The sequence below is a fragment of the Salmo trutta genome, chromosome 4 (assembly GCF_901001165.1).
Source record: "Salmo trutta chromosome 4, fSalTru1.1, whole genome shotgun sequence".
Lineage (NCBI taxonomy): Eukaryota > Metazoa > Chordata > Actinopteri > Salmoniformes > Salmonidae > Salmo > Salmo trutta.
The window spans coordinates 68,115,118-68,139,428 of record NC_042960.1 but is presented as its reverse complement, the minus strand read 5'-3'; the positions used below and the strand labels follow the sequence as shown (position 1 = coordinate 68,139,428).

The following is a 24,311-nucleotide window of genomic DNA, read 5'->3' as shown; positions in this document are numbered from 1 at the left end:
TCTTGTACTGCTGCGTATGCTGCGAGCGGGATTTTGTATTGTCTAACGAACGTAGGAGTTGGCTCCGGGTGGCGTAGGAATACGCACCACATGGATACTCGTAACCCCGCAATCCAGCGAGTCTGTCGACCAGATCTCACTGTGTTTGTTAAACAATTCTCTCAACTGATGGCGTTCAGTGTCATTGACAAGTGCATCAGCCTCCGACAGTAGTTGTATTACCTGTGCATGGAAACCAGGATATGGTTCGGCGAAATTGTACAGGTCTTCATCGGGTGGTGACGGCATGTCACTTTTGGAAGAGTCATCGGTTGTTACCTCACAAGAGTGTACTTCGCATGCAGGAGGAGACGCAATATCATCCTCCGTGACGATGGAGTATATTAACTGGTTGCTGTCAGGATCGACATCCAGCCGGAATGCCGATGTGTCGTCCAGTGGCAATACGGGAGTTAGTGCTATTGCTTTTGACTGACAAGTAAACAGCGTACCTCCCTCGCCATCTAGGTCTAGGGAGGACGGAAGAGGCCCAATCACAGGAACAACTAGTTCAAAATCATGGAAGGCGTAATCGATCAATGTTCCTAGCTGAGTGTGCCGAGGAATGGAAATATCCGCTTGAGTCAGATTTGTACCAGGAGGTAAGTGGATCTAGCGGTTAGTTCCAACAGTGGGTTGCCATTGATAGTTAGCCCCAAGTCGAATAGTTTTGGAGAGGGTTGGAAGAACGCAGTGGTGCCTTCCATCCGGTATCCGGGCGCCAGGTTCAGTCTTACAGAAACCTCTGTGGTTCTTGCCGGTATCAACATGGCGGACTCAGTTATCGTCTTGCAAGCTTCAGGAATAGTCTGCCCGGAAGCCATTCGCACCGGGTCGAAAGACAAGGCATGTTGGTTTGGCTGCGCCAAAGACCAAAGAACTTGGTGTATGGTATCAAGTTTAACACCCAATCTTACCAAAATGTCCGCTCCCACATAGACTGTATGTGGGAGGTCCACGACAACCAGTAGGTAGTGGGATAATTCCTTGGTTCCAATGCGGATCGATAGCGCACACACCCCTATTGCGGTGAGTGTTGTCTGGGGAGTCGTTCCAAGTGGAAATCTAAACGTTTTCTGCACAAGGGGATGGCAGTTAGCCGTTTTCGAAATTTCGTTGAACATTTCCAAACTGATTGCTGATTTTTCTGACCAGGTGGCCAGCCTGGTATCCTCAGCCATAGTGCCGTTTAGGCACACGCCCCCTATCAGAGGAGGGCGGTAAGTGTCGGCTGGTGAATCACCCAAGCCGCACAAGAAAACCACATGTTCGGTTAAGTTCCGAGTCGAACTCACATTGTCCTTTGCCACAAATGGCGGGCTCATGGCCAAGTTCACAGGGTTTGCGTCAGATGCTGACATCGGACCCTCGTCGTTGCACAATGTAAGGCAGGTAGCCTTGGAAGAATGCGGCGAAGTCAACGGAGTAGGCATAGGTATTTGTGACCAGATTTGATTTGTTTTCCAATCCATTAGTGGTACCAAACGGTCAATTAAATCACTCCCAATCAGCATTCGTTCGATTTCGATGCTAGTCACATACACGGGGTGTATCAGTGACACGCTTTCGAAGTTGAGTTTAAGTAGGAGACGTTTGGTTAGGGGCGAGGTAGCTTGAGTGAAACCTCGAAGATTCGTATCGCAATGTTCCGTTTTCAACCAACGTTTTGTTGGGTCCACTGCCCTTTTTAGTTCATCCAGCAAGGTTTCGGATATGAGGGAAAGTGTTGAACCCGAATCTATCAGAGCGTGACAGGTCACACAGTCCTCCAGGACTGTTCTAAGGTATGGCCTGTTCGAGTTGGTTTTTCTCGTCATATCTCCAACAAAATGGAGTGGGTTGGGAGAACGGAGCGGTTTGTAATCTGCGTCGATTTCCAAGACAGATAAGTTACCTACGTGACCCAGTGGGTGCTCTATCGGAATGGTAGAGGAATCATCTGTGACAAAGCTGCTTATCTCGTGCATCTCCACCTCCGTGTCCAAGTCTGTAGACAAAACCTGCGGGCTTGTGTCTAGAACGGGCGGTACCTGGACAGGGATTCGAGTGGGGGCGGGGGTAATGGAAATGTTTGCGTCCTCTTGAATTGCATGAATTTCGGCGGACTCAGTTTCCAACGATTTTACGCCTAGTCATGAGGATTTATCCTTGTCCTCTTTCTCAAATTTCTTACGATGCAGTACATCTTTTATCAGAGCTTCTATATCATTTCGGTTAGCGTTCAAATCATTGTTGAACACTTTGTTGCCCTTGTTACGCTTGTTACCCTTGTGTCCTGACCCTTTGAGAGAGTTAGGCGGAGGGGCATGTCGGCTAGGTTGATCTCTACGGGACCTGTTAGATTGGGGACGTTCATCGTAGCTATTGTTACGGCGGTGGTTGTCGGGGTGGTGGTTACTTGGTAGCCACCCCCTTTGATCGTCCTCTTTTACAGCATATGTCCCTGATGCAGCCCCTTCTAATTCGAGTGATGGTTCCCGCCTAAGCTCGAAAGTCGAGGTGTCCGGGCTCTTAGCCCGGCTTGCTTTTGATGCTTCAAAAGCGGTGCTTGCCAGCTCTCGGAGCGTCGAGATTGGCAACCCGACGTGGGCAGTAGGGCCCAAGTAGTTAATGAAGTTGGGAGACATGTTTGACAGAAAAAGTTGTTTGAACGGTAATAGGTCTTCCATTCCTGTTTCAGTGAGCATGCCAAAGTAAGCTGAACGAAGCCGGTGATAGTAGGCTTGTGGGTGTTCATTTCGAGCTTGTCTGATATTGTTAGCCAACGAACTATCGTGTTTGCGAGTCGCAGAACCACTGAATTCTATTTTCAAAACCGTGGCAAGTTTAGCATAGTCGTTTTGCACGTGTTGCTCTTGTAGACGGATGAACCTTGTCACGTGTCTGTTGGACGTTCGCTTCAAAAGATAGAGCCTGTCTGCATTCGTAGCGTTTGGGTAGCCATCCAAGGCGTCCTCTATGTCTGCTAAGAATGTCTCAGTGTCGTTTGGCTTTCCCGGAACGGGGTCGAAGAGGCGGAAGTTTTTGACGATTTTGTCAAGGCGATCCCCGCCAAGTGCGCGGGGAGCATCTGCACTCTCCCGTGGAGAATTGTCGGCCGAGAGGCCAAGAGGAAAAGTCAAGCTGTGGTTGTGTTGGCGAGGAGGCCCCAATTCACTGTGGGCCGAATGGCCAAGAGAAAGAGGCTGAAATCTCCTGTCATCTACATTCCCTCGTTCTCTTAGCTCCGGATGTGAGCTAGGTTGCTTGGTTTGGTTGTCCCGCGATAGCGCGTGACTGTTCTGGAGTTCCTCCAGATGATACCTAAGGGTGGTGTTATGCTGCATCGCAGAGTCCACCTGGGAGTTGAGGGTGTTTATTTTCGACACGTAGGTGTCGCCCTTGCTTCGCTCGGCCTCATACTTATCTGTCATGGTTTGCAGGGAGAGGTCGCGAGTGTGGAGTGAGAGATCCAGTGATGCGATGTCCTCCTTTTGTTTAGAGGTCACATTTTCCAACTTTCTCACCTGGTCTTTCTCATCCTTCATTAAATCAGCGACTTCAATGAGTTCTGCTGTTTTGTCCTCCAACTTGGTCATTGTGTTCATTAACTGATCGTCCTTGGTCTGCAGCTTTTGGAATAGAGCATTATTGCTTTGAGTGGTTTCATTCACAACCGTTTGTAGGGCATCAATTTGCTCGCCCCGTTTCCTAACTAGCTCTTCCGATTCATCTAGTTTCGCGTGGACTTCATCGTATTTAGTTTTGGCTAAACCGAGTTGTTCTTTTAGAATACGGACTTGGTCAAGAGTTTGTTTGCGTTCTTTGTTATAAGTGTTAGACAGATCTTCCAATTTATCTGTTCTCACACACAGTTCCTCAGCTAGCAGTAGCTTATGTTTTTCGGCTTTCGATGCCAGCTCCCTGGTTCTCTCCACCTGTACCTTGAACTCCCCAGCTTCCTGCTCGTGCCTCTGCTGGGCACTGAGGTACTGGTGCACTGTCCATCTCTGCTGGTGGGCATAGTTGAGGGCTAAACTGGAGAGAACCTTCACAAGGCCTCCGCCTGATGGTCTATTTTGAAGAGCATCTGTCGCAATGTCTGCATTTCTCTCGCTTATGGCATTGAAATCTAACATTTTCAGCCCCTCGGCATAGTTAGGATTTGCATCGTTGCTGAGGTCCGCGATCAATCTTTCCGTGGGTGAAGGTCCACTGATTAGAGGGGAAATGGGTGGAAACCCATCTGATGGATTGCTCATTATTATGATTGTCAGTTATTTCAATTTACGTAATGTTTGGGGTTTTTAGTTGGAGGCTGCAAACACGATTTAACTCAGTTTGTAAACGTCAATGAATCATCAAGACTGGGTCAGTAATGTGAGTTGGTTATTACTGAACTTGCCAAAACAGGTTTAATTGATTAAATCGATTTTAATGATAAATCTAACCTGAATCGGCTATTTGGGAATTTTAATTCACTTGAAAGAGTTGCTATCTCTAAGTTAACGTTGAAAAGTTTAACTATGTCTCATTGGTTAGTACACATTAGTTTGCGTATTATTCCAATAACCAACCTGGACGGTAGTGTAGCAATTTAATGTGTATTAAATTGAACGAGACAATGATATCCAATCAGTTGAGACTGGTTAGATATCGTACAGCATAACATGAATTATTTAAAAATAATTATTGGTGATTCTTCACCACCGGAGGTCACTGTTAACACAAGCTAAAATCGACAGGGTACCAGTGAAAATAGAATTTTACAATACTGTTAAAAAGTCTACCTAAACACCATTAAGCTGGTAAAACAGCTTTAATCTATTAATCAATTTGAATGATTAGTCAACCCCGTATAGGCTAAAGGAATTAGCTTTAATTAACCTGAAGTAATTGCTATATCTAAGTTAACATTGAAAAGTTTAACTATGTCTCATGGGTTAGTACACATTAGTTTGCGTATTATTCCAATAACCAACCTGGACGGTAGTGTAGCAATTTAATGTATATTAAATTGAACGAGACAATGATATCCAATCAGTTGAGACTGGTTAGATATCGTACAGCATAACCTGAATTATTTAAAAATAATTACTGGTGATTCTTCACCACCGGAGGTCACTGTTAACACAAGCTAAAATCGACAGGGTACCAGTGAAAATATAATTTTACAATACTGTTAAAAAGTCTACCTAAACACCATTAAGCTGGTAAAACAGCTTTAATCTATTAATCAATTTGAATGATTAGTCAACCCCGTATAGCTAAAGGAATTAGCTTTAATTAACCTGAAGTAATTGCTATATCTAAGTTAACGTTGAAAAGTTTAACTATGTCTCATTGGTTAGAACACATTAGTTTGCGTATTATTCCAATAACCAACCTGGACGGTAGTGTAGCAATTTAATGTATATTAAATTGAACGAGACAATGATATCCACTCAGTTCAGACTGGTTAGATATCGTACAGCATAACCTGAATTATTTAAAAATAATTACTGGTGATTCTTCACCACCGGAGGTCACTGTTAACACAAGCTAAAATCGACAGGGTATCAGTGAAAATAGAATTTTACAAAACTGTTAAAAAGTCTACCTAAACACCATTAAGCTGGTAAAACAGCTTTAATCTATTAATCAATTTGAATGATTAGTCAACCCCGTATAGGCTAAAGGAATTAGCTTTAATTAACCTGAAATAGTTGCTATATCTAAGTTAACGTGGAACAGTTTAACCATGTCTCATTGGTTATGGCACATTCGTGTGTGTATTATTCCCATAACCAACCTGGAGAGGTAGTGTATCAATTTAATGTATGTATAAAATTGAACAAGACAATGATATCTAATCAGTTAAGACTGGTTTGATATCCTACAGCGTAACCTGACTTATTTCACGAAAAATGACTGGCGATTCTTCGCCAGGGGTTACGGATAGCCCAAGCTGTCAACACACAGGATTCCCGTCTAACGCGGGAATTCACTATGAACAAAGAAGAAAACAAAAATGGCGGCTCCCCTTTGTTAGCTTAGCATCTGGCGCAATGCTTAGCTTTCCTTGCGCGGGGTTTCCCCCTCGCCGCACAAGGGATGTTCCCTCCAACAAGGGAACGGGTTTACTTGGTGACGTCTCACGTTCAACCCTTAACCTCTCCCCGTTACCCAACGCGAGAGGTAGAGAGATAATAACTTCGCTTCGGTCAAACGAATATATCTACTCTAATTTCCGTAATGGCTGGCTCATATGTCCTCTGCTCTAGGAATTACTTATGACCGAGTCAGATCACTCCTGAAAGCGATCGACAGAAATAACACTACGTTAGGCCCAACTAGTATTATTTCTCAGAATGCCTGCATCGGCTGGTACATATGCCCTAGCTCGTAGCATTCAGTAGACCCCCTTCACACTGGCTTTGGTCAGATATACAACAGGGGTCGTTCTCTACCGACCAGTATCTGGGTCAAATGGAACGACACACACACACTTCTCTCCCGCACTAGTCCTCCCTATAGCTATTAATGGAATGTATATATATTGCTACACAATTGATATGGAATAACACAACAGTGCGGCCTAGTCCTATCTTAGATGCCTCACACGGGGCGCCATATGTCGTGACGTTGTATTAGTTAATGTGACGACTGTTGCTCATCGAATGATTAACGGTTTATAATTACGTGATTAAATGAATTAAGCAATGAATCAAGCAATTATTAACTCATTAACCTGGGGCACCATGGGAACATTGTTTTGATTGAGTTTCTATTTCCCAAATTAACTCAAAGGATATCAGAATATCGATTACAACAGTCGCTAAATTAATCAGTTTCCTCTACAGTCTCATAATCTGAAAGTCGTATAATCCGGGAATCTGCACGGACCCGGGCTTTACCACTGAATTTACCACACCAATCTTAGTTGATTATTTATTTACTAGCAAGCTAAAATGATGATAAAAATGCACATACACAAAACACAGTCTAGCTATTGATTAGGACTTAGTATAACGGGCCAACACACTCTGGCGCTTGTTACCCAAAATGGGGATTTTAAAGAGAGAGAAAGAAAGGAAGTACACGAGAGAAATATACATTTGGGTTCATTTGTCAGCCATGCTTATTTAAAATTAGCCTTGCCCCGAACTGCCGCTCTTATGGGTCAGAATATAATGATGTAATTACGTGTTGTAGTTCTCAGGTGGGAAGCTCCGCGTGGGTCGTTTAGGCTTTTAAATGACGAAGTTCTCCGGCGCAACTCTCTGGTTGTCCTCACGATGTCAGTGTCCTTCTTGGCTAAGTGGTCTGATCCTCACCCTTGATCGGAAAGGGGTCTTCTGAGGACAGACAGCTCTGTAGCTCAGAGCTCACAGCTTCGGCTCGAATGGTGTCGATACCACGATTCAATGGAGAGTGGAGGCTGGGTGGTTCGGCTTGAATTCACCCGCTTAGACACAGCTACTCGTCCGTAGCTCGTGTAGAAAAATATTTCTTTGTCTTCAACCTTGTGTTTCGTTTTGGGGTTCGTCGACTTTGTTAGACCTTCGCTGCAGCTTGGGGTCAATAGTCTCCTATGTTAATTCTCCAATCTCCTGTCTTATACCCTCGGGTCAGAGGTGGGTGTGACAGCCTTTAGGGCGATTCTCTGGGCGGACCAAGTACAGGGGCAAGGCTTAGATTTGGCTAAAAATCCGATTTTAGACACTAACTTCACATTTCATCTTTGCCAAAACATTCTGTTTGATTTGGATATTTTCCAAACAGCGTACAATGTATAAACATCAGTCATATACTGGGAAAACTCTTAAAGGTACAATGTTTTCATAATAACGTCATCTCTTAACCTTTAAAAACAAATACAAAAGTTACATACATTTTAATATTCCACTTTTCGTCATAACCACCATTGTGGCTGACGGAAACCATTGTTCCAAAGTTCCTTTATTGCATGTTTAAGGTTCTGAGGCCAGTTCTCCATTGTTAGGACAAAGGAATTTCTCTGTATTATGGGCATGAGGTGTCATAAAACCCCCACATCTTCAGACCCCTAGATCTCTCCTCCTCTGTTGGGGGTTTGGGAGATAATCTGTAGGGTGGTGGTCTCCTGTATCCTGACCTGATCAGGACAGTCATGACACAGGGCTATGGAGGAGTTAAGGGAGCCTGAGAGGCAGCCCCAAGAATCTTTTTTGGGGGGCACACGGGTAGTTTGGCTGGGCCAGGGTTAAGCCCGAAGCCAACTCCCCGTGCTTATCGGAGGCAGCTTGTTACTGGTCAGGCCCCGTGCTATGGGGTGATGTGCACAGCGTCAAGGCCGACATTCACAGGCCGGTGTGCACGGTGCCAGTGTCCCGCATTTACCAGGGGGAAGCGGACATCCAGCCAGTAAGGGTGGTACCAGTACTGCGCTCAAGACCGCCAGTGCCCCTTCACGGCCCAGTGTATCCTGTTCTCGCTCCTCGCACTAGCCTTGAGGTGCGTGTCTCCAGTCTGGTATCTTCAGTACCAGCCCCACGCACCAGGCCTCCAGTGCATCAGCCCAGTCCAACTCGTCCTGTTCCTGCTCACCGCACTAGCCTTGGGGTGCGTGTATCCGGTCTGGCATCTCCAGTACCAGCCCCAGTCACCAGGCCTCCAGTGCGTCAGCCCAGTCCAAATCGTCCTGTTCCTGCTCCCTGCACTAGCCTTGGGGTGCGTGTATCCGGTCTGGCATCTCCAGTACCAGCCCCAGTCACCAGGCCTCCAGTGCGTCAGCCCAGTCCAAATCGTCCTGTTCCTGCTCCCTGCACTAGCCTTGGGGTGCGTGTCTCCAGTCTGGTATCTTCAGTACCAGCCCCACGCACCAGGCCTCCAGTGCATCAGCCCAGTCCAACTCGTCCTGTTCCTGCTCCCCGCACTAGCCTTGGGGTGCGTATATCCAGTCTGGCATCTCCAGTATCAGCCCCACGCATCAGGCTTTCAGTGCGCGGTCCCCGTCCAGAGCTTCCGACGACAGTGCCCCGTCCAGAGCTTCCGACGACAGTGCCCCGTCCAGAGCTTCCGACGACAGTGCCCCGTGGAGAGCTTCCGACGACAGTGCCCCGTGGAGAGCTTCCGACGACAGTGCCCCGTCCAGAGCTTCCGACGACAGTGCCCCGTCCAGAGCGTCCGACGACAGTGCCCCGTCCAGAGCGTCCGACGACAGTGCCCCTTCCAGAGTGTCCGGCGACACTGCCCCGTCCAGAGATAGCCTACAGTCCGGAACCGAGTGAGACAGCCTACAGTCCGGAACCGAGTGAGACAGCCTACAGTCCGGAACCGAGTGAGACAGCCTACAGTCCGGAACCGAGTGAGACAGCCTACAGTCCGGAACCGAGTGAGACAGCCTACAGTCAGGAAACGAGTGAGACAGCCTACAGTCAGGAAACGAGTGAGACAGCCTACAGTCCGGAACCGAGTGAGACAGCCTACAGTCCGGAGCTCCCAGAGGCCCTACAGTCCGGAGCTCCCAGAATCATCATTCTGTCTGAGGTTTACAGCGACGTGCCTCAGCCAAAGGTATTTAGGGGGGTGGACAGGTTAGGTGGGGGACTAAGGCCAGAGCCTGAGCCACCTCCACAGTAGGAGGATTGGGGAGGGGGGGTGTAGCACGGGAATCGTCGGGGATGGCAGCCACCCTCCCTTCCCTCCCTTTAGTTTGGGGGGGTTTATTTTGTGGTTATTTCTTTTGTGTGAGGTGCATCCGGGGTCTGTACCTTTGGGGGGGTACTGTCACGTTCTGACCAGTAAAATGGTTATTTGTTATTGTAGTTTGGTCAGGACGTGGCAGGGGGGTATTTGTTTTATCTGGGGTGTGTTTATGTAGAGGGGTGTTTGGTTAGTGTGTTCCGGGGTTTTTGGGCTATGTTCTATGTTAGTATAGTTCTATGTTCAAGTCTTTTTAGTTCTGTTGAGTTTATTGATTTGGCCTTCAATTGGAGGCAGCTGTTCCTCGTTGTCTCTGATTGAAGGTCCTATATAGAGGGGTGTGTTTTGTGGGAAGTTGTGATTACATAGCTGTTTTTAGCCTGTAATCCTGTTAGTTCGTGCGATTTCTTGTTTTGTTTTCTTAAGTGTTCAAAATAAATATATAATGAGCACTCAACCCGCTGCGCCTTGGTCCCTTTCATACGACGGCCGTTACATTGTGCTGCCACAGTATGAATAGTGAGTAAGGCCTCAAAAAAGCTTAATATACCAGAGCTGCAAAAAAAGTTCTATATATTATTGAAACAATGTTGAGATTTTTTTTTTTTGTTGTTGTCAGAATGCCAACAGGTGTGGTTCCTGTGGGGAAAGATTCTATTGGGGAAAGGTTCCTGTGTGGGTTGCCATGGAAGCCAAGAGGAGTGAGATGTGTGTGTGTGTGTGTGTGTGCTCAAAGGACCACATCCTAGGACCACATCCTAGTTAAGCAGTACACCTTGCTGCAGTCAGCTCTCTATGCCCGTTTGGTGAGCCACCATGCAGCTGGTGGGTCTCCAACCCAGCCACTATCTCAAGACTATGGACCTCTTAATGAACTCTTTTGATGTAGTTTTAATTGGTATGGTGGCCAAAGACATTTCAGTTATAGTTTTGATTGGTATGGTGGTCAGATCCAGAGTCAGATGAAGCCGTTTATCTACTGACCCAGAGTCAGATGAAGCCCTTTATCTACTGACCCAGAGTCAGATGAAGCCCTTTATCTACTGATCCAGAGTCAGATGAAGCCCTTTATCTACTGACCCAGAGTCAGATGAAGCCCTTTATCTACTGACTTAGTCAGATGAACTTGTGGAAAACATTTGTGGTGACAGAAATTAACTGAGGTACAAGGTAATTAAGTAAGATGACATATAGTTAGTCTTCAAGGTACTAAACTGAGTTATTGTGTGAAGAAGATACAATGAAGAAAACATTGTGCCAGTAAATCTGAATTAGAACAGCGTGTCGTACAAGTTCCTCTTCCTGGTCCTCTGTCTAAAACAAATGTTGTAGGCGGAGTGCCAAAAGAGCTTCTGGGTAGGGGCAGCATCCTGTTGTTGAGATAGAAGTCACGACAACAGCTCAGCATTAGGGTTGACAACTGAGATGTGTCAGTTCTCAGAAACATGTTCCTAGAACTGAAACCACGCCCTGACCACAATGAGAGTTTCACCTAACAGCTGAGTAGCATGTTTTAGCTTAAACCCTGAAATTAGCTTTTTGCAAACTGCTTGTGTAAGATGGTGACACTTGAATCTCATGTAAAATAGTGTCTCTATAAGAGAGCTGTTGTTCCTGAATCATTGGTCTCTCTACCGTGCACCCTGAGTGATGGTTGACCTCATGTCTCCACATCTTGTTGAAAGATTCTTCAGTTTCTCCCCTTTCTGGTTAGAATTTCTACAACACATTTTTATGACTCTGCGTGCAGTTTAAGAGATTGCCCAGTGATTATGTTCTGAGGGGAGCTAGGTGTTTTATTTAGCATTTTGAAATCCTTTTGAAAGTGATTTTTTTGAAACATTTATTTTTAATAAAACTACATTACTTTTTCCTGTGTGTGTCCTTCACCTCCAGTGTCCTGGTCCTGAAAACACCCTACAGACAGAATATTCTACTACCAGGGATGGACGGACATTACTACTTATAAGTACAATATTCAGATACAAAATACCATAAAGATCAATATATTAAATTAAACTACTAATACTTGTATTATGTAATGTATATAGTGTAACATATTTAATTTTTAATAAATATTTGGAAGTAGATGGACCAAACAGCAACAACCGTTTCAGTAACGGTTACAAAACCTTTTTTCTTGCTTGTTGACAGTGATACTGTATGTTGTTATCTACCTTAGTTGAGCAAGTCACTCTGGATAAGCTAACTAACTAAAATACGAATGTATATGTGAAAATGAACATAACAAATTTACCACAAAGCACACTGGGTATTATTATTGGCCTTGTTTGGAGGCGGAGCTCATTAGAATAATACTCAGCATGCTTCAAAATATTTTACTTTTACATTTGAGTCATTTACCAGAAGCTCTGTTTAGTGCACTGATCTTCAGACAGCTAGGTGAGACAACAACATATTATAATCGTATCAAGTACATTTTCCCTCAACAAAATATATATCAACATTTTTACATACACATTTATATTTAGTTCATTTAGCAGACAGTCTTATCACACCATAGTACTATCATACTGCTGATACCAATGTTGTCATTTAGCAGAGTCTTATCAAACCATAGTACTATCATACTGCTGATACCAATGTTGTCATGTAGCAGACACGCTTATCACTCTATAGTACTATCAGACTGCTGATACCAATGTTGTCATTTAGCAGACAGTCTTATCACTCCATAGTACTATCATACTGCTGATACCAATGTTGTCATGTAGCAGAGTCTTATCAAACCATAGTACTATGACTGCTGATACCAATGTTGTCATTTAGCAGACAGTGTTATCACACCATAGTACTATGACTGCTGATACCAATGCAGGATGAAACGGGGACACAAGATGTGAACTGATATAATAAATGGTAAAGAAAAGTATTTAGTGTCAGCTGTGCCACTAGAGATTCTGGGTTCGAGTCCAGGCTCTGTCGCAGACGGCCGCGACCGGGAGACCCACGACAGAGCATAATATAAATACTAACCATCTCTGCCTACTAACCAACACACTGTCATACTTCCTTATCAAAGAAACCACACCACCTCTACATACAGAAAATACAGTCAAGTAGGAAACCACTCCCTGTCCTCTGGTGTAGAGTTCCATGAAACACAAAGTCATCTTTCACACTGAACAGAAAGTCATCTTTGACAATCAACAGAAAGTCATCTTTCACACTGCCATTGCTTAACCTACAGGAGAGAGCACCAAAATGGCAGAGAATCAGGAACTGTTCTGTTGCTCCATCTGTCTGGATCTACTGAAGGATCCGGTGACTACTGCCTGTGGACAAAGTTACTGTAGAATCTGTATTGAGGACTGCTGGGATCAGGATGTTCTGAAAGGGGTCTATAGCTGTCCTCAGTGCAGAGAGACCTTCACTCCAAGGCCTAATCTGAGGAAAAATAACATGTTGGCTGAGCTGGTGGAGAAACTGAAGAAGACAGGACTCCAGGCTGCTCCCCCTCCTGCTCTGTGCTATGCTGGACCTGGAGATGTGGTGTGTGATTTCTGCACTGGGACCAGAAAGCAGAAAGCCCTCATGTCCTGTCTGCTGTGTCTGGCCTCTTACTGTGAGACTCACCTCCAACCTCACTATGAATTTCCTGCTTTCAAGAAGCACAAGCTGGTCAAAGCCACCACACAACTACAGGAGAAAATCTGCTCTCATCATGACAAACTGCTGGAGGTTTACTGACGTACCGATCAGCAGTGTATCTGTCTGCTTTGTGTGATGGATGAACATAAAGGCCATGATACAGTGTCAGCTGCCGCAGAGAGGACTGAGAAACAGGTAAGACCAGAACAACTTGTTGGTGACTGTCTGATAAACAAAGAATTAAAGATACAGTAGGAACTAAGGCTGTTTGAATATGAGATCATTCAAATGAAATTCATCCACAAATATGAACACACACCTTGAGTATATAGATATGTTAACCCAGATATTCCAAATGTAACACCATTTTCTGAAGTCAAACACCATTATCAATCTGACTGCCCTTTAATGAGTCCAAAGTTCAGTCTCAACCTCTTGATACATGTAGGCCAACTGTAAAACTATAATCATTCACATAGCAACATAATATAATATTGTAAAGGGACTTCCTCAGGATTGTAGACCTTCCTCTCTATGGGTCCTATGTCACATTACTATACTATTGATCTACTGGACTAATAAAGCTTGATAGCTCATTGAAGAGTGATTCTCCACAGAGGCAGCTGGGGATGAGTCAGCAGAAGGTCCAGCAGAGATTCCAGGAGAGAGAGAAGGAGCTGAAGGAGCTCCAACAGGCTGTGGAGTCTCTCAAGGTGAGTATTGTTGACCAGAGAAGACACACCATTTCACTTCTCTCCTCCAGTCAGAGAGAGAGAGAGGGGCCCCTCTTCAATCCCACTGACCCCACTGTTGGGAACAGGCTGTCTGGACCCCTTTCAGAGAATAGACTGCTTAATGTAACTGATGGGATATGAACCCAGGTCTACCGTGGGATAAACCAACATCTTGACCATTACATCAAGAGGACATTCCCTATTGGGCCGACACTGATTTAGAAGTTGCAGGCGGGGCTACCTCATCACATAACCATGAGTAACCATGACTGACTCAGGTCCCCTATACATTAACATGGAGCTCTCTCTCTCAATTCAATTCAAAGATCTTTATTGGCATGGGAAACATATGTTTACATTACCAAAGCAAGATAAATAGATACTAAACAAAAGTGAAATGAAATAAACAATTTGAAATGAAAAGTAAACATTACAGTCATAAAAGTTTCAAAGGAATAGAGACATTTCAAGTTTTCGCTCCGTGTCACGCAACAAGATCTGTTTCATGTTTTGCTCTTATGAACAGGACACCATTGAAATGTGTGATTTCTTGGGTGACGTTAAATGTGGAGGTGGAGCAATTGAAGTTGAAAATTCCTAGTGTTTGTGATGCCCGCCGATTGGTATGACGCAGACCCGGTGGTGAGCGTGGTGAAACAGAGGAGTCACTGTCAGTCCTTTTGAGTCTTTACCCGACAAAGTCATGTTGGGATATATCAGTTATCCTGTTAGAGTCTTTGTGTTGAATCCACTGAGCTGTTTCAGGTGCAACGTTTATGGTCATGTTGCAGCAGTTTGTAGGAGGGAGATTACAAGATGTGGGAAGTGTGGAGGAGGTCATGGGTTAGAGGATTGTGTAGTTTTGGTGGATAAAGTTCTGTGTGTCAACTGTAGGGGTGTCCATGTTGCTGGGGATCAGAGGTGTCTGGTGAGAGAGAGGCAAGTTGAGGTGACTAGAGTCAGAGTAGTGCAGAAGGTGTCGTATGCTGAAGCAGTGAAGAAAGTAGAGGAGGATGGGTCAAGGGTGAGGAATCCTGAGAGGATCCCTGTGAGTAGTAGATCTGTGATAGCACAGAGGGATAGGCCAACGAGGGATGTTCAGTTGAATTCATAGCAATGGTTATCAACTGTACCTCAGAAATAGAACGTAAATCACAGACAATAGATGTTGTGGTGGCAGCTGCAGAGAAGTATTTTGTCATATAAGATTTGACTTCAGAAGATTTCCAGGGTGTGTTGAGTGGTGGTGTCCCGTCCTCCCAGGTCGTTGGCATGGTGCAGGAGCAGATAGGGTCAAAGTAGTGGAATGGGGTAGTGGGTTTTTAATGAGTGTAGGGTTAGTTGGCATGGTGCAGGAGCAGATAGGGCCAAAGTAGTGGAATGGGGTATTGGGTTTTTAATGAGTGTAGGGCTAGTTGGCATGGTGCAGGAGCAGATAGGGTCAAAGTAGTGGAATGGGGTAGTGGATGAGTGTAGGGTTAGTTGGCATGGTGCAGGAGCAGACAGGGTCAAAGTAGTGGAATGGGGTAGTGGGTTTTTAACGAGTGTAGGGTTAGTTGGAAGGGTGTTTTTTTATTTGAAAAAATATGAAATGTTCCTTTTCCTATTTTGTATCAGAAAGTAAAAAAGATTTATATTATAGTCCAGTTGGGGCGGTAATACAACATATTGGATGCCAACCGCCGTTAACCTCCAGAGAAGAAGAAACGTTATATTATGTCAATGTACAGTGTTGTAACGATGTCTCTCTCTCTCATTCCATCACTTTCGTGGTAGTTGGTTGTGTGGGTCTCTGGTTATGAATCGGGTGCTGACAGACAATCGTTGATGGATATTTATAGAGCTCTGATCAGGATGACAATTGATTACGGGTGTATAGTTTATGGAACAGCAGCAAAGACTTAAGCTGGACAGAATCCAGTATATAGCTTTAAGGATATGTATTGGTGCATTTAAATCAACATCTGTATGTGTCTTACTAGTGGAGGCAGGTGAGATGCCTTTGGGTATAGGGCGTAATAAAATGTCATTATATTATTGGGTTGCAAGGCTGTGAGGTTGAGCATCCCACTGCTACTGTTCTAGATGACTGCTGGGAATATACTAGTAGACAAGACAGTGGTTTTGGTTGGACAGTTGGAAAGTTGCTGATGAGAGTGGTTTGAGGGAGTTAGAGGTTGGCCCTTCTGTGGTGATAGGGGATGTTCCTCCAGGGTTACTCCCAGATCCTGTTGTTGATCTAACCTTGGTAGACAAAAGGAAAAAAATGATCAGAAGTAGTGAGAGTCTGCTGGGTCCCAGCACATTCAGGTGTGGAAGGGAATGAAATTGTAGACCAGTTAGCTAAAAGAGCTTTAAAACAAGATATAATATATATTAATGTTCCAGTGGGTAGAGGTGAGGACAAATGTAAGATCAGAGACATTTTGACAGATGTGTGGCAGAAGAGATGGGACTCTGAGCACAAGGGACGGCATTTATATGTCCTCTAAAGGTCGGTGGACCAAGATTCAAAGGTCAGATTAGGAAGGAAGAGGTGGTGTTTACTCGATTGTGCTTAGAGCATTGTACATTGAACAGGTCCTTACATCTGGTTGGCAGCATGTGAATGGTTTGTGTCTGGAGGGTTTTGTCAATGAAACGGTGGAGCATGTGTTGTTATATTGTTGTAAGGATGTTGAAGAGAGGGAAAGATTGAAGTGTAGGGTCATTGAGGTTGGATGGGGTTGGAGGGGTTGGAAGGCATTTGGGGGAGGGATGGGGGAGGGTCTATTTGAAGTTAGTAGGGCTCTTTTTTATTTTCTCAGAAGTACTGAGTTAGGTAGGAGGATTTAGAAATGGTGTAAACCGTGATTGAACACACTCCAGCACAGTAGGTGGCGCCATGCACCTTTAACGTTGGTTTGCGGACCGCCATTATATCATAGAAGAAGAAGGTGTTGTGTGAGGGTTTTGTGGTTCCTGAGGAGGGCAACTATTCTTTTGGGGTATTTTCTAGTTGTTAAGGGTTTATTTATTGGTTTCAACTGTTTATCGGTTAGAGTTGAGGGGGGAGTAGGGTAGTTTGTTTGGGAGGTGTGATATCCTCAACCGAGTGGAGAAGAAACGCTGTCTCTTCAGGTGCGTTCTGGAGAATGGTGTGGAGGAATTATTGATCATGGTCGGTGAACAGGTGGGAGAGGAACATATACACTCTGTATCCAGAATGAACAAGGCGGTGGTTGTGGTAATGTAAAAGGTGAGTCTTGTTGCCCGGCTAGTTACCAGTATGATTTATGTGAGGGGTGTGTTGGTGCCGATTTCGACAAGAGTAGTGGTGTCTAATCTGCCACCGTATGAACAGATTCATAAAGAGTTGGTTGGTTTTGGTTGGGTGTCTCTTTTCGTAGGCAAGTGTTTGTTTCTTAACTGAATTCAAGGTTAAACAGGGGAGGGGTGGTACACAGGGTTTGTTTAGGGCAGACAAGCGCGATCAGCCAGATAAATCTAGTTCACTGCATCCGCCATAGAGCCCAGTTATATAATATTACCATGTGTCCCAGCTGTTTGCCGTAGTTTTGAAGTAAACGCGAAAAAGCGGGGCTTGTTTTAGGTAATGTCTCACCCTGCCAGCTCCTATTAGTTGTATTGAAAAAACAGGTCTTTTTTTAGGCCATGTTTCACCCTGCCAGCTCCTATTAGTTGTATTGAAAAAACAGGTCTTATTTTAGGTCATGTTTCACCCTGCCAGCTCCTATTAGTTGTATTGAAAAAACAGGTCTTATTTTAGGCCATGTTTCACCCTGCCAGATCCTATTAGTTGTATTGAACATACAGGCCTTATTTTAGGTCATGTTTCACCCTGCCAGCTCCTATTAGTTGTTTTGAAAAAACAGGTCTTATTTTAGGTCATGTTTCACCCTCCCATCTCCTATTAGTTGTATTGAAAAAACAGGTCTTATTTTAGGTCATGTTTCACCCTGCCAGCTCCTATTAGTTGTATTGAACACTGTTGCACCAACTCACCTTCTGAAAGTTCTATTCCCAGTCCATTGTTCTGCGTCACAATGTCAGCTTCACTATTGTTATCAATGAGACCAGCCCGCATCAACTTCTATGGGCTACGTGGGACGCTAGCGTCCCACCCGCGGTACACTCTATCAACAGCCTGTGAAACATCAGGGCGCCAAATTTGAAAACTATTGTCATAATTCAAATTTCTCAAACATACAACTATCTTACACCCTTTGAAAGATAAACATCTCCTTAATCTAACCACGTTGTCCGATTTCAAAAAGGCTTTACGGCGAAAGCATAAAGTTAGATTATGTTAGGACAGTACATAGACAAAACATTACACACAGCCATTTTCAATGCAAAGACAGGCGTCACCAAAAGCAGAAAACCAGCTAAAATTATGCACTAACCTTTGACAATCTTCATCAGATGACACTCCTATGACATTATGTTAGACAATACATGCATTTTGTTCTATCAAGCTCATTTTTATCTCCAAAAACAGCATTTTACAGTGGCGCGTGACGTTCAGAAAACGTATTTCCCCCAAAACTCTCGGTGAACAGCACAACAATCTACAAAAATACTCGTCATAAACGTTGATAAAATATTAAACTGTTATTCAAAGAATTATAGATTAACATCTCCTGAATGCAACCGCATTGTCAGATTTCAAAATAACTTTACTGGGAAAGCACACTGCAATAATCTGAGTACTGCGCTCAGAAAAATACACTATGCAATACAGATACCCGCCATTTTGGAGTCATCTAAATGAATAAATAGCATTATAAATATTCACTTACCTTTAATAATCTTCATCAGAAGGCACTTCCAGAAATCCCAGGTCCACAATAAATGTTGTTTTGTTCGATAAAGTTAATAATTTATGTCCAAATAGCTCCTTGTTGTTCGCGCGTTCAGTAAGCTACTCCAAATGTAGGAAGTGCGCCCAAAATTTCACGACTAAAAGTTAAAAAAAAAAGTCTTTAAGTTCGTTCAAACATGTCAAACGTTGTATAGCATCAATCTTTAGGGCCTTTAGAACGTGAAACTTCAGTAATATTCCAACCGGACCCATGCTATGTCTTGAAAAAAGTTTTGGAACATAGGTCCTTTCTTACGTGAATGCACGCAATGAACTGAAGTGGTTTTCTCAGTGACCTGATTCCCAGCCTGCTTGTTCGGTCCGTGTTTGCCGCAAAAGGCAAAAAAAAAAGACTGTTGACATCTAGTGGAAGCCTTAGGAAGTGCAAAATGAACCCTAACTCACTGTGTGTCAGAAAGGTAAGGACTTGGAAAAAAATACAGGCACCAGATTTTCATTTCCTGCTTGGAATCTTCTCAGGTTTTTGCCTGCTATATGAGTTATGTTATACTCACAGACACCATTCAAACAGTTTTAGAAACTTCAGAGTGTTTTCTATCCGACAATCACTAATAATATGCATATTCTATTTTCTGGGCCAGAGTAGTAACCTGTTGAAATTGGGTACGTTTTTCATCCGGCCGTGAAAATACTGCCCCCGAGCCCCAACAGGTTTTAACCTTGTAGGTTTACCTCAGGTAACTTATTATTAATAACTAGGTTACAGCTACTTGGTGAGGAAGCTCACTGTTCACCTGGTTACACGTTGTAGTGACCTACAGTGTTAGTGAGTAGAACAGATGGTTGGTGCAAAGACATCAAATGTTAAATATGTTTAAACATATTTTATTTCAGAAAAAGGTTTAAAACCTAAACAAAACGTATGTCCCTGTCCTCTTTTTCAAGATGTGGCTGATTTAAACAGCCAGAAAATATATATTTTTAAATGAATAAATATATATTTTTTTTTATATGTTGTTTCTAAATGGCTGCTGGGTAATTTGATATGCGTTGAAATCTGTTGGTTCGTAGGCATCAAATAGAAAGAATGCTGCGCAGGTTCACTGAGTTTTAAACCAAAAGGATAGGTGGAGCTCATTGATTTGTAGCTCTGACACAGTTGCTACCTCAGATTATGCCCACAGAAGACCACAGGGAGGAGCAAGAGAGATATAAACCCATACAGTTTCTCTTTAAATACCCTGAACCTAACAATCAATCAAATGTATTTATGAAGCCCTTTTTACATCAGCAGACGTCACAAAGTGCTGTACAGAAACTCTAACCCTACGTATAACCTATTTTAGCCTGAACCCTAATTCTAGGGTAGGGTAGCCTACAACTATTTTAGTAATAATATTATGTTAGTAAATACCATTTTAGTACTAAATAGCATTTGTTATTTTTTTAAATAAAACCTATTTAAGCATTTGCTTTTTATTAGTTATTTTATTATATTTATTATTGCAAGGCAGAACACTTGATAAACAAGACTCATTTGTTGTATATGTTAAATGTGGTTTGAACTGTGTGACTGTCACGCCCTGACCAGGTGAACTCTGCTATTTTGGTCAGGGTGTGGCATTTCTATGCTTTATTTTCTATGTTTTGGTTATAGCCTTTCTTTGTGTTTTATTTCTATGTTGGGCTCGGGGTGATTTCCCAATCAGACAGCTGTCGCTTGTGAAGTCTGATTGGGAATCACATTTAAGTTCCTTTTCCCCCACGATGTTGGTGGGTTGTTGCCTCTGTTATTTGAGCACGTAACGTATTGGCAGTTTTTTTTCCCTTGATTTTGTGTACATGTTTAATTCTAGTGTGTTAAATAAACATGTATTCGCTCCCAGCTGCGTTTTGGTCCGCTTCCTCGTCTCACGACGACAATCGTTACAGAACAACCCACCGAACCAGGACCAAGCAGCGGGAGGAAAAGGAGCGCGAGAGATGGGCTCGCGAGGGGAAGGAGTTCTGGACCTGGGAGGAGATCATGTCGGGGAAAGGACCCTGGCGGAAGGATTCCCAGGTCGAGGAGGTAAAGCCAGCCGGTAGACGGAGTCGCAGGCGGCGGTCGAGGAGGCCCGGAAAACACCCCCAAGAAAATTTTGGGGGGGGGCTAATGGGGTGGTCCGGAAGGGCAGAGGAAGAGCCCAGACCACTGCTCTCGTGGGGGATGACGGCGGAGGAAGAGAAGTAGATGAGGCGTTTGATTGAGGACCTGCAGAGGGAAGATCTGGAGGAGGAGCCATGGTATGCTGAGTTGCGCGCTGTGTCGCCAGTGCGCCCGCACAGCCCGGTGCGTCCGGTGGACATGCCCAGCACATGCCGTGCTAGGATGGGCATCCAGCCAGGACGAGTGGCTAAACCGGCTCCACGCTTCAGGTCACCAGTGCGTGTTCACAGTCCTGTCTGGCCCGTTCCTGTTCCCCGCACCAAGCCCACGGGGCGTGTCCCCAGTCCTGTCCGGCCCGTCCCTGCTCCCCGCACCAAGCCATGGTATGCAGAGTTGCGCGCTGTGTCGCCAGTGCGCCCGCACAGCCCAGTACGTCCGGTGGACATGCCCAGCACATGCCGTGCTAGGATGGGTATCCAGCCAGGACGAGTGGCTAAACCGGCTCCACGCTTCAGGTCACCAGTACGTGTTCACAGTCCTGTCTGGCCCGTCCCTGCTCCCCGCACCAGGTTAGTGGTGCGTGTCCCCAGTCCTGTCCGGCCCGTCCCTGCTCCCCGCACCAGGTTAGTGGTGCGTGTCCCCAGTCCTGTCCGGCCCGTCCCTGCTCCCCGCACCAGGTTAGTGGTGCGTGTCCCCAGTCCTGTCTGGCCCGTCCCTGCTCCCCGCACCAAGTCAGTGGTGCGTGTCCCCAGTCCGGTCCGGCCCGTCCCTGCTCCCCGCACCAAGTCAGTGGTGCGTGTCCCCAGTCCTGTCCGGCCCGTCCCTGCTCCCCGCACCAGGTTAGTGGTGCGTGTCCCCAGTCCTGTCCGGCCCGTCCCTGTTCCCCGCACCAAGCCCACGGTGCGTGTCCACAGTCCTGTCCGGCCCGTCCCTGTTCCCCGCACCAAGCCCACGGTGCGTGTCCACAGTCCTGTCCGGCCCGTTCCTGTTCCCCGCACCAAGCCCACGGTGCGTGTCCACAGTCCGGCACGGCCCGTGTCTGGTCCACCGGTGCCCAATCATGTTCCGGTCGACGGCTCCGCTCCGGAACCTGAGCATGCCGCTCCACAGTGGTCCAGTCCGGGCCAGAGGGGTAGGGCTAGGGTGGAGGCAGGGGGAGAAACACGCCCGGGGCCAGAGCCTCCACCGAGGGTGAGGCGCCCACCCGGGTCCCCCCCTTAATAGACTTTAGTTTGGTGCGCCGGGAGTACGCACCGTTGGAGGGGGGGTACTGTCACGCCCTGACCAGGTGAACTCTGCTATTTTGGTCAGGGTGTGGCATTTCTATGCTTTATTTTCTATGTTTTGGTTATAGCCTTTCTTTGTGTTTTATTTCTATGTTGGGCTCGGGGTGATTTCCCAATCAGACAGCTGTCGCTTGTGAAGTCTGATTGGGAATCACATTTAAGTTCCTTTTCCCCCACGATGTTGGTGGGTTGTTGCCTCTGTTATTTGAGCACGTAACGTATTGGCAGTTTTTTTTCCCCTTGATTTTGTGTACATGTTTAATTCTAGTGTGTTAAATAAACATGTATTCGCTCCCAGCTGCGTTTTGGTCCGCTTCCTCGTCTCACGACGACAATCGTTACAGTGACATAGTAACCTCTATGTGAAAGTCCAGTAATTGGCGTGGGATAGGTGGGGCAGGTTTGAGACTGATCTCTCGAATTAAATACACTTTATTTCTCAGCTGCCTCACCAATGTCTTTACGTGAATTAATAACTTTTAATTGGTAAATATTTCCAATAGATGGCAGCATAAGACCACGAAGCATCAGTTATAGGCTACAAGCAGCAATATGATTTACATAAAATAGCATGCAACCAAAGACTATGTCCCATGATTTTCTAAAATGGTCACTCATTACTTTACAGTTAGCTATATATCTCTTGTTAGTCCTGTGTTGCTTTTGGGAGATCAAAACATTATTAACTATAGAAGGTATTGAACCCTGGTCAAATTACCACTAGTCAGATGTGCTGACCTCAACCCTAGTAAACACGCATTATGACATCATGTTAATATGTCATATTGGGAGGAAACAGCCTCGGAATAGAAAAGATGATGCATCTTCCAGCCCGACAATAAATGACATCATGCAGCCCTCACGGTTAGTAAATGTACCTCAACATGCCCCTCTCTTGTGGGAGAAGGCAGAGTGCTCGCTGCTCGCAGATGGAACAAGCTTTTGGAGGGGCTTGTTGAGTTGGATACTTGTACTTGACCTAAACTAATCTGATCTGTCTTATGCTGCCATCTATTAGAATTATTTAGCAACTGCAGCAGTACTGAATACAGTGGATATCCTTACTAAAGTTGTAATTACTCAGAATTACAAAATATAAAGTGTTATAGTTAATTTTATCACTAACAGCCATAAAATAACCATTTATAGCATAGTGTAACTGACATAAACCAAAAACATCATACATTCAGTTAATTATATTAAAATGTATATATTTAAATAGGTGACATTATCTGCCAGAGTAAAACCCACTTAACATGCACTGCTCAAAAAAATAAAGGGAACACTTAAACAACACAATGTAACTCCAAGTCAATCACACTTCTGTGAAATCAAACTGTCCACTTAGGAAGCAACACTGATTGACAATAAATTTCACATGCTGTTGTGCAAATGGAATAGACAACAGGTGGAAATTATAGGCAATTAGCAAGACACCCCCAATAAAGGAGTGGTTCTGCAGGTGGGGACCACAGACCACTTCTCAGTTCCTATGCTTCCTGGCTGATGTTTTGGTCACTTTTGAATGCTGGCGGTGCTTTCACTCTAGTGGTAGCATGAGACGGAGTCTCCAACCCACACAAGTGGCTCAGGTAGTGCAGCTCATCCAGGATGGCACATCAATGCGAGTTGTGGCAAGAAGGTTTGCTGTGTCTGTCAGCGTAGTGTCCAGAGCATGGAGGCGCTACCAGGAGACAGGCCAGTACATCAGGAGACGTGGAGGAGGCCGTAGGAGGGCAACAACCCAGCAGCAGGACCGCTACCTCCGCCTTTGTGCAAGGAGGAGCAGGAGAAGCACTGCCAGAGCCCTGCAAAATGACCTCCAGCAGGCCACAAATGTGCATGTGTCTGCTCAAACGGTCAGAAACAGACTCCATGAGGGTGGTATGAGGGCCCGACGTCCACAGGTGGGGGTTGTGCTTACAGCCCAACACCGTGCAGGACGTTTTGCATTTGCCAGAGAACACCAAGATTGGCAAATTCGCCACTGGCGCCCTGTGCTCTTCACAGATGAAAGCAGG

At 45.1% G+C, this 24,311-nt stretch overlaps 1 protein-coding gene and 1 pseudogene across 1 annotated transcript in view; both read left to right on the top strand.

The window, feature by feature from the left end:
* The window catches only part of LOC115191426 (tripartite motif-containing protein 16-like), an 81,198-nt gene that overhangs the window by 52,241 nt on the left and 4,646 nt on the right, over window positions 1-24,311 (top strand). The window lies entirely within an intron of this gene.
* On the top strand, window positions 12,778-14,576 carry LOC115191449 (E3 ubiquitin/ISG15 ligase TRIM25-like; annotated as a pseudogene).